The 16,772-nt window shown below is 43.5% G+C and overlaps 1 pseudogene; it reads left to right on the forward strand.

The window, feature by feature from the left end:
- Nucleotides 1-544: 544 nt before the first annotated feature.
- Nucleotides 545-2,078, forward strand: LOC136373446 (forkhead box protein D1-like; annotated as a pseudogene).
- Nucleotides 2,079-16,772: the final 14,694 nt, after the last annotated feature.

Here is a 16,772-nt window from a genome sequence, read left to right on the forward strand (position 1 = left end):
CTAATTTGCCAGAGCTTGTCTACAACAAAGAATTTGGGTCTATGGAGAATGTTAGAAAGGTTTTCAATAGCTAGCGGTGACATGAAATCAAATGTAACCTAAACAAACATTTGTTCATGTGATGAAGACCCTGCTGTATTCGCTACAAGGGCCAGTGCTTCATTTTGAAAATCGAAGATCCCTCCACTAGCACTGTGAATAGACACTATCTTAAAAGAGTAGAAATAATAAGTTAAAATAAAAACTGGAAAAGCAAATGTAGGTATCTTGTGCTCTTCTGGAGGATTATTTAGATATGGCTCTTGGTGCTATCACAGATGCCTGGAAACTCTTACAGCCTGAGGTGAACAAGAAGTCAGAAAGAAGGATGGCAAGGATTGTCAGCAATACAGAATTACTTCCATACTAATCCAGTGGTTCTCAAGCAGAATGTTTCATCTTGAAAAAGAGCTGACCTAGCAAGGTGTAATAAAATCTACAAAATCATGAATAGCAGAAAGAGTTAACAGTTCTTCATTGCCTCCACCCTTCCTCCCCTCCAGCATCCTCCTTCTTCTCCCCCCTCCTCTTCACAGGACTAGGCGCTCTCCCTCCTGTACACATGCAATAATGTCTAGGGGTTGAAGTGAGGAGAAAGAAAGGGGAACAGACTTCCAGGCATGGTGGCACAGCCCCTCTGCATACTTCCCCCAACCCCCCAAAAAAGCAAAAGACAAAAAAAAAAAAGGAGGGGAGAAGAGAGAAAATTTTAAAAGAAGCAAAAATATCCCAAAATAAAATCCAAAATATCCACTGCCTCTGAGCAGGTGGCAAGAGCACTTTTGCGTTGTGGCAGCAGCAACTGGCAGTTCTCTGCAGAGCAGCGCAGGTACCTGGTGGCAGCTAGGTACCTGCTCGCTTGCTACACCAGCCTCTGCCAATGCACTGTCCTGCCATCATGCCATGACCCTGAACTTGGAGATGTCTGAAGTGTCAGTGCTGCCTGAGGAGACCGATGAGGAGGATGACAAGGAGCCACAGTCCCACCACCCCTGCTGCCACTCCTACACTGAGCAGAAGGAGGAGGAAGAAGACAAAGAGGGTGTGAGTGACCTCCATGACAACACCCTGCTACTACAGTCATGCATGTGTGGTGGCAGTGGGGTGGGTGACAGATCGTAGCCCCCCTTCAGGATGGCCCACAGAAGGCAGCAGCAACAGAGTACACAGAGGTGGCAAGAACAGTCTGGTGAAGCCACCCTACTCCCTACATGGCTCTCATCACCATGGCCATCCTGCAGAGCCCTGAGAATTGGCTGACACAGAGCAAGATCTGCAAATTCATCAACAGGCACTACCCCTACTACTGGGAGAAGTTCCCTGCATGTCAGAACAGCATCCACCACAATCTCTCTCAGTGACTATTTTGTCAAGATTCCTCAGGATCCCAGCAACCTTGGCAAGGGCAACTACTGCATGCTGGACCCCGAGTTCGTCAACGTCTGACAACAGGAGCTTCTTGCGCTGCCAAAAGTGCTTCAAGCAATAGCAGCTCTTGGTGCCCAAGCTGCTGCTGCTGCATACCATGAACCCTGCTGCTACCTTCCTCCTGCAGTTCCTGCCCCAGTCCCCACAGCAGCCACCCTGCATCTACAGACCCTATGGCTGTGGCTATGGCCTCCAGCTTCAGCTGTACCACCCCCAGTCCACCTTCTTTGCCTTCCACCACTCTTCCCTGACAGCCTGCCAGCCCCTCACTACCTCCAGCAGTGTCCCTGGATCAGCGCTGCCTGCCCATTGCTGCGCTGCTGAGCCTCTTGCTGCCAGCAGCGGAACTGGAACAGGCACCCTTCTGCAACATGCACCTGCTGGGCCTGGTGCTGGTGGCCTCACTGCATGCCACCAAGCCCAGCAGCAGCATGGAGCTGCCCCACTTGCCTTTCTCCATCAAGAGCATCATTGTGAGGAGATCTGGCCCCGGCACAGGCAGGAGCTGCACCTCACAGTCAGACACACTGGGGAGAGCCAGCAGTGGCCTGTTCCAAACCACTGCCCTCCCTGCTGTCCCTGGCTTCATGTCCCGGATCTCTAGCTGTTAAAAATTTAGGAGTTTTTCTGAACATAGGAGCTAGGCTATCTTGTTTCTTTGCCTCTCAGATCCCTGACAGATGCTGTGAGCAGTGGAGATGAGGGGTTTGTGCAGTGGGGCTCAGGGGCCATCTTCCACAGCCAACAGGCTGCCCACGACCTATAGTTATGTAGCACCAGATCAAGATGCTGCATAGACAGATGGTCATGCTGTTGGAAAGTTGCTTGTTACTCCTTTAAAAAACAAGCACAAAAACAAACAATCAAACAAACAAAACAAAAACACTCATGTATCTAAACCATTAAAGTTAAGAGATTCTCAGGTCTAGGTGCTTAATAACAGTGATGTACAGGAAAAAAATTGCTTGATGGAGCCAGCACATCAATTCAGTTTAGCACATTTGTCTCATGTGCTTTTGTCTTGGGGTGATTTTATGATGATTTTTTATTTCCTAATCAGTTGCTTTATGCCCAGAAAATGAGTGCTGTAGCTTTAAGATGGACCCAGGGGGTGGGGCTGGGAGCTTTGGGATCCTGTGCAGAATCTGTTCAAGCTCTTTTCTCTGGGTGCTCCGGACAGCCTGGACTGGGATGCCACATTGTCCCTTTCCTTGGATTGGGGTTCTTTTGCTAGTGCAAAGCAAAAAGTTTATTCCCTTACCTTAGCCTGGAGGCTGTACTGGGAATCCTCGCGATGATTTGTTTCTTTTTCCCTTGAACTGTTTCAGCTTGGCTTTTTTTTTAATCTTTTTGGCCCTTATGGGGAGCAAATGGAACTGCCTTGATCCCAAGAACTCAGAGGAGCTGAACTGACATGAGAAAGGACACTTAAAAACCACCAGCTTTTGCTGCTGCAAGAAGACCTGCACCAGAAATCCAACAGGTTCCCATCTGCTATAAACTCTTTTCTCCTCCTTTCCCCATAGACAAAGAAGGGAAGCCACCATCTTTGCCTCTCAGCCACGTGGTGAGGTGGAGGTGGAGTGTAAAGTTCATATTTTTTTCTCTCTTTTTTCCCTTTTGTCTGTGCCTTGCGGGCACCCTTATTTTTTTGTTACTAAACAGTTTAATTTATTCACTTTCATTCCCTGGTATCCATTTCTCTCATTGGCAGAAGAAAGGAAAGTTATTGAAGCCCTCCCTCTTTAGAGAAAAACACTCATTTTAGAGTGTTTTTCTCCTAGAATTTGTCTCCAAACTGAGACAACTTTATAAAAGTTTAACATGTTTACATGGAAGAAAGTCAATATTATAATTTCTTATTTTAACCTTAGTTTTGTATTACAATAAAATTACAGAGCTTTTATTTTGTACTTTTTTTGTGGTTTTGTGATAAAGTATGTTTGTTCACTAAATCAAAGGTGAAGGGAGATGGATAAGGTATGTCTGTTTACTAAATCAAGGATGAAAGGAGACAGATAAGTTGTATAACTTTACTGACCCCTTCCTGTTGAGATAAACATTCCCAGGGACAAGCTAATTGCGATAGCTAACAGCATCTGGAGAAGACTAATCAAGACCCTAGCAACACGGAGATGGACATGCGCAGAGTACACCGAGGACAGTCACATCAACAAGAAATAGAACTGTATAAAAGGACGACTAGAGACCCGGATCGGGGCGGCAGCTTTGCGGGACGGAAAGCCCCCCTGTCACCCAGCGCTGAATTGCCTTTCATTTTGCTTGCTGTAATTAATAAAATTTAAATTGGAAACCACACTTGGCTTTTGGTCATAAATTGGTATCAATTTGGTGCCGTGACTCGGATGGGAATGTTGGTGGAATCACGAGGGGCTTGAGGAGGTGCCCCACCTACAATAGGCGGCCTCAGCTCCTGGCCTTCACCCCACTCTCACCGACGATCCGAAATTCAAAGCAAAGGCAAGGAAAGGACTGGTCGACCCTATAAATTCTGTGCACAGGAGTCGGGACGAAGACGCAGGAATGCGTGAGTACTGCCCATTGAGCAGGGGAATCCATTCGGTCGGGATCGGGAATCCTGGAGTACAACGTGTGGTGTGTGTATGAGAAGGAGACTGGCAGCCGGATTTCCCAAGCGAGTGTGGACCCTCAGTAGTGCGGTTCCCATTGCCCGCGAGGGAGTGAGCCACGAACCAGGGGAAGTGAGTGAACACGCGTGAAAGAAGGCACTCCGGGAGATGGGACAGGGGAAGAGCAAGCCCCTTCCACCCATAAAGCCCCCTCCAGTACCTAGGAGCTCCCCGCTAGGATTTATGCTGGAAAATTGGGAGCATTATCCTGGAACTGGGGATAAGGATAAGGCCAAAATGATACATTATTGTGTAAAGGTTTGGGGAGGGCAGAAAATATCAAAAGCTGTGTGGTGGCCTATGTATGGATCATCTGAAGATTGGGTACAGCAGTTATTGAACTTTTGGGTAAACTCCAAAACTCCTTTTAACCAGGAGGAGAGTGACTATGCGGCAGTTTGGCTGACGACACCAGGGGTCACTATTTTTAAACTTTCAGAGGAAAAGGGATCTAAGGAACATAGGGCCCGAAAAGAGGAAGAAGTTCCCATGGGACCCCCACCTTATGTACCTCCGCCACCACTGGCTCCCCCTCCACCTCAATCTGAGCAAAATGAGAAGGAGGAACTGGAGCAGGGACCGCAAACGCGTAGCAAAACACGGCAACATAACCTACTCCCCTTAAGGGAAATGCCGATGGGAGGTCCCCAACCACAGATGGGATTTATATCAGTACCTCTTAACTCGGGTGATGTACAGGATTTTAAAAGGGAGATGGGAAACATCCTGGAAGACCCTTTAGGGGTAGCGGAAAGAGTGGATCAATTCCTAGGGCCTAACATATATACGTGGGAGGAGTTGCAGTCCATTTTGAAAATATTATTTACCGCAGAGGAAAAGAATATGATCAGACGTGCGGGGATGCGCATTTGGGACGCCCAGCATGTCCAGGGGCCCTTAGCTGATACCAAATGGCCCTTACAGAATCGTCTCTGGAACCATCAAAACCAGAATCATAGAGGACACATGCAGGACCTTAGAACTATTATCATCCAGGGTATTAGAGAGGCTGTTCCAAGAGGCCAAAATATTAATAAAGCATTCGGTGAAAGACAAAAGAAAGACGAAACCCCCACGGAATGGCTGGAAAGGTTACGAAAAAATCTGCAACTATATTCGGGCCTAGACCCTGAAACACCGTTGGGACAAGCATTACTAAAAACACAATTTGGGGCAAAATCATGGGAAGATATTCGGAAGAAACTTGAGAAAATGGAAAATTGGCAAGATAGGGGGTTAGATGAACTATTAAGGGAAGCACAGAAGGTATATGTTCGGAGGGAGGAAGAGAGTCATAAGAGACAAGTTAGAATGATGGTGGCTGCGGTCAGGGAAAGTAGAGAACTGGATAGGCAGGGTAAGGGAGAGAGAACCCGGAGACCACCCCCGAAGCAAGGAGGACTGGTAGAGAGGAAAGAAGAAAAGACTTGTTTCTATTGCGGCAAACGGGGACATTTCAAAAGAGACTGCAGAGTCAGAATATAGGATGAAAAAATGTTTAAAGAAGATTAGGGAGGTCAGGGGCTCTACATATTGGGGACCCCGAAACACCCAGAGCCCTTGATAAAATTAAAATTAGGTCCCCAAGCTGAGGAGGTAAAGTTTCTGGTGGATTCGGGGGCTGAGAGGTCCACTATACAGTCTGCCTCCCGGGTGTAGACCATCGCGGGAAACAGCCCTGGTTGTGGGTGCAAAAGGGGAACCCTTTAAAGTAGGGGTAGTTAAGAATGTTCTAATAGAAGCAGAATCCAAACTGGGGGTGGGAGATTTTTTGATAGTACCTGAAGCCGAATTTAATCTATTGGGACGAGACTTGATAATTGAATTGGGAATAAATTTGGAAGTCAAGGGAAAAGAACTAAAAATTAGACTCTGCCCCCTTAGAGTAGAAGATGAGCAAGAAATAAATCCTGAAGTTTGGTATATGCTTGAAAGTGTAGGACAGCTAAAGATACCCCCCTTTATGGTCAAAATTAAAAACCCTGAAATCCCAATAAAAATAAAACAGTACCCTATATCCTTGGAAGGAAGAAGGGGGTTAAAGCCTGAAGTAGAAAGATTAATAAACAAAGGATTACTAGAACCCTGCATGTCCCCATTTAACACTCCCATCTTACCAGTAAAGAAACCGAATGGGACATACAGAGTAGTCCATGATTTGAGGGAAATCAATAAGCGTACGGTTTCCCAGTTCCCGGTGGTAGCGAATCCATATACCTTATTGAGCAAACTGGGACCTGATAATTTGTGGTATAGTGTGATTGACCTAAAAGATGCCTTTTGGGCTTGCCCCTTGGATGAATCATGCAGCGATTACTTTGCCTTTGAATGGGAGGATCCCGATACCAATAGAAAACAGCAACTAAGATGGACAGTACTTCCCCAGAGGTTCACTGAATCTCCTAACCTATTCAGGCAGGCCCTGGAGCAACTCTTGCAAGAATATCAACCCCACCCTGAAACAACATTAATCCAATATGTGGATGATTTATTGATTGCAGGAAAAGAGGAGGAAAAAGTCAGAAAAGAAAGCATTAAATTGTTAAATTTTTTGGGATTGAAAGGACTTAAAGTATCAAAGACAAAATTACAGTTTGTAGAAGAAGTAGTAAGATATTTGGGCCATTATATCAGTAAGGGGGAGAAAAAGATAGATCCGGAAAGAATAAAAGGAATATTATCCTTACCAACTCCGGGGAATAAGAAGTAAATCAGACAATTGCTGGGATTAGTAGGATACTGTAGGCAATGGATTGAGAACTATAGTAGCAAGGTAAAGTTCCTATACCAGAAACTTAGCACAGACGGGTTATTAAAATGGAGTGAGGAAGATAAGGGAAAACTACAGAGGCTATGGGAGGATCTTGTTAACGCTCCGGTCCTAAGCCTACCAGACTTAAAAAGACCCTTTTATCTGTTTGTCAACATAGATAATGGTACAGCTTATGGGGTCCTAACCCAAGATTGGGCAGGGAAAAAGAAGCCGGTGGGATACTTGTCAAAGTTATTAGATCCTGTGAGCCGGGGATGGCCCACTTGCTTACAGGCAATAGTGGGATGTGCCCTCCTGGTAGGGGAAGCTAAAAAGATCACTTTTAACAGCAATCTTAAAGTACTATCCCCCCACAATGTTAGAAATGTACTCCAACAAAAGGATGAGAAGTGGATATCGGATACTCGGCTCTTAAAGTATGAGGGTATCCTACTGGAAGCCCCCAATCTGACTTTAGAAACTACCAGCCTGCAAAATCCTGCACAATTTTTGTATGGGGAACCAGATGACACAAAATTAGTACATGATTGTCTCCAGACTATAGAAGAACAAACAAAAATTAGGCCTGACTTAGAGGAAGAAGAATTAGAGGAAGGAGAGAGGATTTTTGTAGATGGGTCCTCCAGAGTAGTGGAAGGCAAAAGGAAGTCGGGATATGCTGTGATAGACGGAAAAACCATTAAGGTGTTAGAATCAGGACCCCTAAGCAGCACTTGGTCAGCCCAAGCCTGCGAACTATATGCTATATTGCAAGCCCTAAACAGATTACAAGGGAAGGAAGGAACAATATACATAGACTCCAAATATAGTTATGGGGTAGTACATACCTTTGGAATAATCTGGGAAGAACGAGGGCTAGTAAACTCTCAGGGGAAAGACTTGGTGCATCAGTAATTAATAAAGAAGGTGTTAGTAGCTCTACGCAAGCCAAAGAGGGTAGCAGTGGTACATCTCAGAGGACATCAAAGGGGAGTGGATTATAAAACCAGAGGGAACAACGCTGCTGATCAAGAAGCCAAACAGGCAGCATTTAAGGAGTTAATTGTAACTCAGAAAGAACAAGAGGAGCCTAGGCAGGATTCCTCTGCCCCATTGTTTACAACACAAGAGGAACAGAAATTGACCCGGATGGGTGTATCAAAGGACGCAGAAGGAAAGTGGCACTTAGCAGATGGGTGAGAGGTGTTATCTAAATCAATAGCTACCCGAGTGCTAACCAGGTTACATAAACAAACACACTGGGGAAGCCAGGCTTTGATAGACCATTTTGCCACCAAATACATGTGTATTGGATTGCAGGACTTAGCTAAGCACATTACCCAGGGATGCCCCACCTGCTTGAGAATTAACAGATCAGTACAAAGAAAATTGCCATAGGGGGGAGACCTTTAGCTACCAGACCGTTTTCTAAAATTCAAATAGACTTTACTGAAATCCCCAAAGTAGGAAGATATAAATATGTACTAGTAATAGTAGACCACCTAACCCATTATGTTGAAGCTTTCCCTACCACTAGAGCAACTGCGCAAACAGTGACTAAAGTTTTGTTAGAACATATAATACCCAGGTACGGGGTAACTGAGGTTATAGATTCTGATCAGGGACCAGACTTTACATCCAAGATAGTCAAAAATCTTGCTGAGGCTCTGGGAATAAGATGGGATGAACATACCCCTTGGCATCCTCAAAGTTCTGGTAAAGTAGAAAGAATGAATGGGGAATTGAAGAAACAATTAGCTAAATTAACGATAGAGACTAAGCTCTCTTGGATAAAATGTATTCCCCTTGCCTTATTAAATCTTAGGGCCCAACCTCAAGCTGACATAGGAATATCTCCTTTTGAGATGTTATATGGAATGCCCTATGATACTGGAATATCACAGGATCACCCTGGAATTACAGACAAAATCATTCAAACATATATTAGTAAATTGATGAGGTATAGACAAGAATTATGGAAAAAAGGACAATTAATCCAGCATCCCCCTCTTGATATTACTTTACACCAGGTAAAGCCCGGAGATTGGGTCCTTATAAAAACGTGGAAAGAAACCACTCTGCAACCTCGGTGGGATGACCTGTACTTGGTATTATTGACCACCAATACAGCGGTACGAACTGCAGAGAGAGGGTGGACTCATGCCAGCCGCATAAAAGGGCCTATACCTAAGGACGAGTGGGAGGTCAAGAGCCCAGCCGGGGACTTGAAACTTAAACTGACTCGTAAAAAAATAACCCCACTTGAGGAAGACACTGATTGAATCAGGCCAATTCTGGCCCTTCTGACTTCTACATCTTTGAAATACAGACACTGGGGAATTATACAAGGGATACATATATATATATTGTTTAATCATTATGGAATAAAAGGGAAGTGGTTAATGGATAGGGAACATAAGCATAGAACCTTTAGAATAGAATATTTACCTGGGGCTAAAAGGGATAATAAGGGGAATATATATGCACAAGATGTGCGAATAAGGTGTACAGATATATATTGTAGGGGAACTTGTTATCCATTTGTATGTTATCAATGCTTAGTGTGTAAAGACAAGTGGTGGACCCATTGTAATAACGGGTACCCACCAAAAGGTGTTTGCTACTCCTGTTGGTCTCTCCAACGGGAAATAACTAATTGGACGTTGGCCCAGAGGGTGGCCACTGGAGATCTAAGATTAGGATCTAATGAATGGTGGGATATTTTTGCAGAAGGGGCTAATCCAGACCTTTACTGTTATCATTCAAACAAACCAGCGCCTTTCGTGGCGCACATTATAGCAGGGTTGTGCCACAAAAGGGCAAAGAGCATCAATTGTAACGTTCCAGAGGTCAAAGACCATAATTGGAACACTTACATTCAAAGGACAACCCGAAGAGGGCAAAACTCCCCTCCTGAAGAATACTCTTGCTGCCGAGAAGATGGTACACCCCGTGGCTCGAAGCAACCGAGTCGACGGGCGAGGCAGAGGAGACAAAGACTGTGGAGGAGGTCGCCCCGATATCAGTGGAGTCAAGAGGTTATGGTCCAGGAAATGCCCCAAGAGTGGGAATGACCCTCCTATCCAAAATCATACCCGTTATTGCAAAAAAGAAACCACCAGTTTAAGGCTGATGATCAAGATGACTATTATGTTAAGTTTATTTGAAAGGTGTTGGGGTGAACTGACGCATCAGCCGTTTAAGTGGTCCTTGACAAGGTGGGACAACTCCCAAACATTACAAACCATTACCACGGTAGGGGCTCCAAGTTTTATGGTAGGCTTATGTAATATGACTAATATTGACCACTGTGGAAAGGTATTGAATCTGACAGGATTTTACATCTGTCCAAGCTCAACTCAAGGGAAAGGGTATTGCAACCTACCTGGGGAATATTTTTGTGGATACTGGGGTTGTGAAACAATTGCCTCTGATTGGTCGCCAGGAGGAGGACCTGACAAATATTTGAAAGTAGATTTTGGACCAGCAGGATGTATTAAACCACGGAGAGGCCCATCAGGGGAAATGACCTATATAGGGACCTGTTCCTTTCTGTATGTTAATGTTACCCAGCCAGAAAAGCCAGAATGGCTATTGGGGAAAACCTGGGGAATTAGGCATCGGGAACCCGGAAGGGATAGAGGGAATCTAATCTTGATAAAAAAAGAACCAGCCCCATATGACACCCCCACAGGTGTAGGACCCAACCCAGTACTGGTAGTAGGGCAAAACTGGACAGATGCCACAAACAACAGTAGCTCGGGAAAGTTAACAATGTCGCAAACCGATGCCTCCGAGGAGGCCTCTAATTATAATACTCTTTGGAAAATAATGCAAGCTAGTTATGGAATCCTGAATAAGACACACCCCAATTTGACCAAAGAGTGTTGGTTATGTTATAATATGAGGCCACCCTTTTACGAAGCTATTGGGACTGATGCTGGGATAAGGAAAAGAAATGGGACTAATCCCAGAGAGTGTCTCTGGAAGCAGACAAAGAAGGAAACCCCTGGAATTACATTGGCCTGGGTTACTGGGAAAGGAAGATGTGTGGGGACAGTACCTATGGGAAAACATCACCTGTGTAATAAGACCATAAGTTTAGAACAAGAATCAGCTGATTGGCTATTACCAACAGCTAATGCAAAATGGATTTGTAACACCCTGGGAGTAACTCCGTGTCTATCAGTAAAAGCGTTCAATAAGAGCCATGAGTATTGTGTACAAGTGACAATAATCCCACGAATTATATACCATCCGAAGGAATATGTACTTAACCAACACATTACAGCTGAACACCACTTAGAAAAGAGAGAACCACTTACAGCCCTGACCGTAGCATTTTTACTGACCATGGGAGGGGCTGGAGTAGGGACAGGAGTGGCCTCTCTAGTATCTCAACAGAAAGAGTTTAAAACCCTGAGAATGTCTGTGGATGAGGATCTTAGCAGAATAGAGAAAGCCACTGATGGATTAGTAAAATCAGTCAGATCATTGTCTGAAGTAGTGCTACAAAACAGGAGAGGATTGGACCTCCTGTTGTTACAACAAGGAGGATTGTGTGTAGCCCTTAAAGAACAATGTTGTACATATGCTGATCATACTGGAGTAGTAGTGGACACCATGGCTGAACTCAGGAAACAACTAGAACAGAGGAAGCGAGATCGAGAGGCGCAACAAAGCTGGTATGAGTTATGGTTTAATCAATCCCCATGGCTGACTACCTTGTTATCGACAATCGTAGGTCCCGTTATACTACTGGTATTAGGATTAACCTTTGGACCATGTATCTTTAATAGACTTATAACCATTGTAAAGAATAGACTAGAAGCAGCCCACCTAATGTTAATGAGAGCCAAATATGAACCCATTGAAATTGAGGAAGAATTAGAATGGAGCAGACAAGAACTAAAACGATTTAATGAACAAAACAAAATAGCCTGAAAGAAAAAGGGGGGATTGTGATGAAGTACGTTTGTTCACTAAATCGGGGGTGAAGGGAAATAAATGTAATAAAGTACATTTGTTCACTAGATCGGGGGTGAAGGGAAATAGATAAGGTATGTCTGTTCACTAAATCAAGGATGAAAGGAGATAGATAAGGATGTCTGTTCACTAAATCAAGGACGAAAGGAGACAGATAAGTTGTATAACTTTACTGACCCTTCCTGTTGAGATAAACATTTCCAGGGACATGCTAATTGAGATGATTAATCGCATCTGAAGAAGACTAATCAAGACCCTAGCAACACGAGATGGACATGCGCAGAGTACTCCAAGGACAGTCACGTCAACAAGGAACAGAACTGTATAAGAGGACACTAGAGACCCCGGATCGACGCGGCAGTTTTGCGGGACGAAGAGCCCCCTGTCGCCCAGCGCTGAATCCGCTTTTGCTTTGCTTGCTGTAATTAATAAAACTCCAATTGGAAACCACAATTGGCTTTTGGTCATAAATTGGTAACATCAACAGATCCTAAAATAACTGCATCTAAATAGATAATATAAATAAAAAATATAAAAATCTTTTTTATCGGTGGAAAAATAAGCAAATAATGAAGGCTAGAAAACAAAGAGAATGGCTCAAGCCAAATGATGCTTAAAAAGAAAAAGGGAGGAATTTGTTATAAATGACTATTATAAAGTTGGCTTTTCGCAAGATGTGTGCTATATGTTTAATAACTTTGTGGTAAGGATATAAGTTTTTATTTCTGCTGTTGGTAAAGGAAATTAGGCATAGTGGTAGTAGTGATATAGTATGCTTAAACTGTCTGTTTGGCTGGGATAACATCCAGTGAACATGTAAAGAAGACTCTGCTATTGATACACGAACTATCAGCATCTACCATCTTAAGAAAGCATGGACCAAGGCCCAAGCTGGAGGTGATAATGAAGAACACAGCCAAGAAACACGCATACTCTAAAAGGGCAGACCCAAGGAGGGGCCATGCAAAACAGTCCCTGGAATATGGAAACTAGTTTATGGAAAAATATGAATATTCAACAGACTGATACAACAGAAAGGGTATTTAAAGAAAGCCTGTAAAATAGCAATTCGTGGACTTGGCTAAATGCCAAGTCACCCGGCCAGCCATACTTTGGTTTTTTTCGTTATCTACTAATTGTCTTATCTTTTATTAAACCAATTTCTTAAAATCTACGTGAAAAGTGAATCTCGTTTTTCACACTAACACATTGTTTAACCACTGAAGAATCTGAATGCTACTTTGGAAATGTTATAAATGAGAAGAAGCCAATTAAAAATAACAGAATTTATTTAACAAATTAAAAAGACAATAAAAAAAAAAACCAATAAAAAAACAATTAAAAAGCCACAATAAAATCGGACAACATCGATTGAATGTTGGGTGGGCAGAGTGACAGTAACAACGGTACCGTCCAACCTCAACCACACACCCTATGTCCTGGTGTAAGGGTTTTTATACCGTTTATTTGTCCTGAGGCTAAGTCCACTGAAAGTCCAAATATTGATGTATCTCTTTATTTCCAAGCGAGGTCTTGTGGTCTTGTCAGAGGTTCCCGTAAGTGTGAGAAGACATTGATAGTCTTCCCGGATCTCGTCTTTTGGGGTGCTGATTTGGTCATCCTCCAGGATCCTCTATCAAGATCGGCATCAGATGTCAAGCAGCTGTTAAGTGGAGGCCCATCCTTGATGAATGGGCCATCTCCAGTCCGGCTATGTCATTACTGTTGCAAATTTTGTGGTTTCGCGGCTTGCACCACAGGTCTTGGAATCTCGGAGATGCCGTGGAGTAGCTTTTAATAAACCAAATCTTTGATACACGAATTTATACATTACATTTACCACAGAAATAACCATATAAAATTCTGATTGTGTTCAAGCCAGCCCTTTCCTTTTGGTTTGCCAGCAGGCAACATTGCCCCCACCGGGCTTGCGGGGCCAGGCCATGGATGGGCCCAATAGCAGCTGGCAGTAGGGGAGGGGAAAAGCCCCAGCTACCAACATCTAGACAATTTTAAAGCTTGCCCCAGCAGCTGCCCATGCTGCTGGCTGGGGCCAGGGGAGATGTTCCCCCTCAGGCAGTCTCGGCAGCCTTTGTTTTCGGTCGGGACAGTCCACAAGGTAATCAAACTTTCTTCCCAAACCACGTCGAACTGCCAAGACTGCCTGACTGCCAAGACTGCCATTCAGGCTTTTAACGGGACGAGGAATGACGCAGAGAGATGCAAAAGTCCTCCAAGACTGAGAACTTTTTTAGTGTTGGTAATCCCTGTCCCGGGAAAGGCACAATGGCGCCTGCCTGCCGCACTGCTGAATTGAATAGACCTCGTGGCTTCAGGAGAGGAAGTTCTCTCACCAGTTCTGAAAACAAACTGACCAATCAGCTCAGCTGCCAGACTCTGAGGGCGTGGTGAAAGATGAGGGGTCGGGAGGAGCTGGGAGCGAAAGAGGGGCTGGCACCGGGGACAACACAGGAGGCGGAATGTGAGGCGGAGACCGCAGCGAGGCGGCGCGGCCCCCTCCCTCCGCGGACAGCAGGGAAGCAGCGGAGAGCGGGGGGTAGGGAAGGCAGCAGCTGCAGCTCCCACAGTGGCGGCAGCAGGAGAGGCGGCGGTGGCGCGACCAGCTCGGTCATAGCATGCCACGGCGGCAGCGGACAGTGTTCCCTCCTCCACCACAAGCATTGGGAGATGGAAGAATTCCAGCTTCAGTCTCCAGAGCAAACAATGGTCCCAGAGAGAGAAAGACACATGTGCCCAACAAGAGTTCTAAGCCCCCACTCCTCATGCAGGAGAGGGAGAAATGTGAAAACCACAGAATGCCTGCAAGGCAGGTGCATGATCACAAGCAAAGTACACGAAAGAAAACGCAGCAATCATTTTTTTTTTTTGTTAAAATAAAAGTGGATTTTAAATTGTAATAATTTGATGTACTTAGATCCAAGTTAGATTGTGGTTTAATATTTTATTGATATTAAAAGTGATTTTTATGTGGTTTGTTTTAGGTTTAAGCCTTGTTAAGTATAAGTTAAATTTAAGATTTATAAATTTTAAGTAATAATAAGATTTATTTTAAGTTTAGGCTTTGTTAAGTATGAATTGAATTTAAGATTAAGGTTTATAAAGTTTAAGTGATGATAGATTTGTATTTTAGAAATTTAAAGATTTAATGTATGAAGGTTTTAAAGTTAAGTTTTTTCAGAATATATTAATTTAATTTACAGAGTTTTATTGGTTTTTTGCGATATAAGATGATTTTGACAGAAACAGCTGGGATGAAACATTGAGAAGTTTGTGAATGAAAAGAAAAAAAAATTATATTAGGATTGTCATAGGTTGTAAACTATTTTAAAAGGTTTTTGTGTTTTAAGATAAGAAGTAAGTAAAGATAAATAAGTTAAATTAAGTTTAAGATAATTATTTAAAAGACATATTTTTTAATTGAATAAGTATTTTGTTTTTGCTAGTTTTAGGAGCATTGTTTTGAAAAGGTACAAAGGGACATCACTCCAGTTTACAGCTGGGACTCTGGCCAGGTCCTGCCTTACCTGGACAGATGTTTTGGATAACAAGCCCAGATGTTTTCTGCACAAGACAAAACTAGATACAAGTCACTTTGACTTGACAATTTGACTTTATATATATGACAGCTGAACAGACTTTTGAGGTAAACTTGGGGAGCCTTACTTGAGGAGGTTACCTAAGCCCTCTCTGAAAAGGAGTTTTTCAGCTGTTGCAGAATATGGGACAATGAGACAGTATTTTAGTAATAGATAATCATTCAACTTTATATGTGTTATTATTACATTTCCTTTTGATAGATGACCCAGCCTGGATAGCTCAGTCAGTAGAGCACTGTGACACCATTGACAGGTGTTCCAAGAGAACTGCCACCAGGATTTTTTCTCATTTGTGGAGATTGAGCCTGGTCTGCAGTATCATGAAAGGCTGTAGGAGGTATGCAAAAAATAATTAGTTATACCTCTGACTCGGTCTGAAATTGCTCAAAAGAAAGAAGGGGAATTGTTGAGATTTTTTTTAGATATTTGGATTGATTTAAGGTGAGCAATTCCAGACTGGGCCCTTTGGCCTGCAGAGCCTGTGGGCCCCTGAGCCCACAGGGCCTGCAGACCACAGTGGTGCAGTGGAAAATTCACAGTTTATATTAAGGTGTTCTGGGAAGTAATGGGTTTCTCAATGTAGAATTGTAGTTTTGACACGTTAGCCACCTTAAGACTTAGATAAATAAGGGTTGTTTGCATTCTTTGTGTAGTTTGTAACTGTAAACTATGTGGTGAACTCGCCATGGGCTGATAATAAACAGGAATTTGACATGGAAGCCGTATCAGTTTAGACGTGTCGTCTGTTCTGTCCAATCTCGTAGTAGTCAGGACCCTTGCTACACCATATTATGGTTAGTACTATCCAATTACAAAAGTTAGTATGTTACAGTTTAAGCTTGAAGTTGTTTTTCTGTTTTCTTGCAGTGAAAAATTCCTAAATCTTTTCTCTACTTGCTACATCAGCAGGTCTGTTTACCTATGGTATCCCTTGCTTTTCTTGGGAATTGTCTTTACTTGGTAAAAACATCTTTGTTTGTGGTCAAACATAGCCGAAAAACCTCCTTTCAGTTCAACTTAACCTTTGCTTTCTTAGGTTATCCAGTAACTGTTACTTCAGCAGTTTCTAGCTTAAAGCTTCTTTTATTCTTCTATATCAAAACCAGCTTTCATTTCTAAAGGGCCTTCTGCTAAGCATTAATTTCTGTAAAACTTTCCTGTAAAACTTCCGTCCTCTCCAACACAGGAATGGTAGGGTTGTGGTCCAAAGAGATGTTGACACTTGGTCATTGTCCCATGGATGCTGCTGAGGGCATCTCCTTTAAAAACAGGTCAAGCATCCCAATCCACCATCTTCAC

This window comes from Sylvia atricapilla, chromosome W (genome assembly GCF_009819655.1).
Source record: "Sylvia atricapilla isolate bSylAtr1 chromosome W, bSylAtr1.pri, whole genome shotgun sequence".
NCBI lineage: Eukaryota > Metazoa > Chordata > Aves > Passeriformes > Sylviidae > Sylvia > Sylvia atricapilla.